The sequence below is a fragment of the Osmia lignaria genome, unplaced genomic scaffold (genome assembly GCF_051020975.1).
Source record: "Osmia lignaria lignaria isolate PbOS001 unplaced genomic scaffold, iyOsmLign1 scaffold0055, whole genome shotgun sequence".
NCBI classification, from domain to species: Eukaryota; Metazoa; Arthropoda; class Insecta; order Hymenoptera; family Megachilidae; genus Osmia; species Osmia lignaria.
This window is the reverse complement of record NW_027478196.1, coordinates 105,001-107,500: the sequence shown is the minus strand read 5'-3', so window position 1 is coordinate 107,500 and position 2,500 is coordinate 105,001. Positions and strand designations below refer to the sequence as shown.

General features: G+C 44.8%; 1 non-coding gene across 1 annotated transcript; it reads left to right on the top strand.

Annotated features, from left to right (window-relative positions):
* Positions 1-1,226: 1,226 nt before the first annotated feature.
* LOC143307445 (5.8S ribosomal RNA) lies at positions 1,227-1,381 on the top strand. Its single transcript, XR_013064587.1, has one exon. It is a non-coding gene; the product is annotated as a 5.8S ribosomal RNA (ribosomal RNA).
* The last annotated feature ends 1,119 nt before the right edge of the window (positions 1,382-2,500 follow it).

Here is a 2,500-nt window from a genome sequence, read left to right as displayed (position 1 = left end):
CGCCGGCAAAAAAACTGTGCGACCAACGGCGCCAAAGAGCACGACGCCGGACCATTTCTCTCTGGCTGATGTGAATGGAAGTAAAAGACGCTTGCGTGAGGTCTCTCGACCTTTATCTCTCTAACTTATACTTATGGGTCGTCGTCTACTTGATCGGGTACAAACAAGTCGTAAGAAACAAACAAACAAACCACAAAAATACAAGTCGTAAAAAAACAAACTTCTGTTGGTTAACCTACAATATGAAGGATCGAAATGAAAGAAGGATCATATTATTACAAACCGAAAGTGAAGGATCATTAAAATTGAAATACAATATATATAAATATATAAATGTACCCGTCGTTGCGACACCCTAGTTAAATGGAAAGATATAAAAAAGAGAGAAAAGGAATACAGATGACCCGCCGTCTGATCTTTGCTAAATGATCTGGCATCACCGGAGTTTTTTTGGTCCGTGTTGCGTTCGCTCTATTCGAAATGAAACTCGCGGAGGCGAAGAATTGTTAAAAGTTTACGAAGCGTCTAGGAGTGGTTAAAACTGAGAGAGTTGAAACTACGATGTATTAGAACGAGCAACCGTCGAAACTTTGTTTTCGCGACGTTCTTTTCGTCGCTCTCGTCCCCACGCTCCTACGCTTTGGTTGTTTCTTTGCCATCCGTGTTGCGATAAAAAGATTTCTCCATTGTCCAAAAAGGACGGATCGAGATTCCTCTTTCGAGAGGGAGAGAGAGGTACTTGCGGGTAACCTGGAATCTACGAAACACGCACCGTGGTAAGATTCGTGCGTCCGCCTGATCGATGTGTGTTGTTTACGGACCGGCTGAGAAGCGACGATAGCGAGTCTTTGAAAAACTATGTGTCCATTAGTTAGACCGATCGTCGCCGGCCGTGTGTCTGTTCGAATCTCGCAACCCACGATTCAGCGACAGGACGCGCGCTCGCATTCCTTGTGTGCGTTCGTACTTTTCAAGGTTTTTAAATGTACTTTACGCCCGACCGTCGAGAGGAGCGTGCCACTGGGCGTTTCTCCGACGGTTTCCGTCCTTGGACGCGATCGTGTCGTCAACGATCGAACAAACAAACAAATACGTTGGCGACGCCCGAATTCGCTCTCCCGCACGCGCCGGGTGGGAGAGTGATGTGGGTATCGAATGTGATGCGTGTTAATAATGAAAATAACACTCTAAAGATCTAAAGAGTTTGAAATACAAAATTTTACGATTACCCTGAACGGTGGATCACTTGGCTCGTGGGTCGATGAAGAACGCAGCTAATTGCGCGTCAACGTGTGAACTGCAGGACACATGAACATCGACATTTCGAACGCACATTGCGGTCCACGGATACAATTCCTGGACCACGCCTGGCTGAGGGTCGTTTTCTTAACAAAAGACTGCTTGCGTTTGCTTCTCGAAAAAAGAGTAATTCATTTCTTTCTAAACATCTCGCCGTCGTTCAACGAAAGTAGAACGTTTCGGAGCGGGATTATCGAACGAAATTGAAAGAATGAATGAACGATAAACAAAGAAAGAGTCGCAACGTACGAGCGATAGTTGGGCAGTTCGTCGGCGTTTGTCGTGGAAACGATGTGACGAAAATCGCAACCGATACACTAAATGCAGGCCGTTAAAGGAGAGAAACAAATTTCGAAATATCTCTTCGAACTAGCGCAAGTGCGTCACGGCGCGCGAGTCGTTCGTTAAAATTTATAAACGACCGCCCGTGAAAGCACCGAGTTCTCGGAAGATAATCTATAAAGATTCTCCATCCTGCTGGAAGTTATCGGATCGGCGCGATTGTTCACTTGTAGAAATCCACGCTCCCGACGTTGCCAGAAACGATATTTACGAAAGGTGTGTCAAAAATAAACGAAAGAAGCTCTCCTATAAATTTAGAAAAAGCAAACGAGTGAAATGTTTGAGATGATAATTTGCTGAAATGCAAGCTCGAATAGCCCCAGGGTTTCGAATGATTCCCCGCGCTTTATACATCTCTCTGTTTACAAACGGTGTATAAATGAAAGATCGCTTCAGATGGGTCGTCGCTGTTTGACGCGCGATGCTGTTCCTTTTTTTTTGTCTGTCTGTGCGTTTAGCTTCGCTAAACAAGTTAAATGGTTAAAAAGCGTCGAAAAAGCGAATACACACGCGACAAGACAAATCTAACGAGTAAAGGAACGCTCCGCTCCAAGATAAAAATGGTTGTTTACAATCAATACAGCGTTTCGGTACCCCTGATCGTAGTCTGAAACTGTGTAACAAAAGAGAGGAAAGCGAATGGTGAAGGAACTTCGAAGCCTCCGTGGCGTGGCTAGAACTTGTGATAAAAGTATGTTTGCAGCAATTATGCATGCTCCCGTTAAAACAGCATTTCAATGTCTCGCATGGCTTAAAGCTCTAGGAGGCTTCAACATTTAGAATACATACGGACTACTTCGTTTGTTAAAGATAAGCGAAGACCGCGCGACCATCGCTCGGTCGTCCAGTCCTCGAAAGT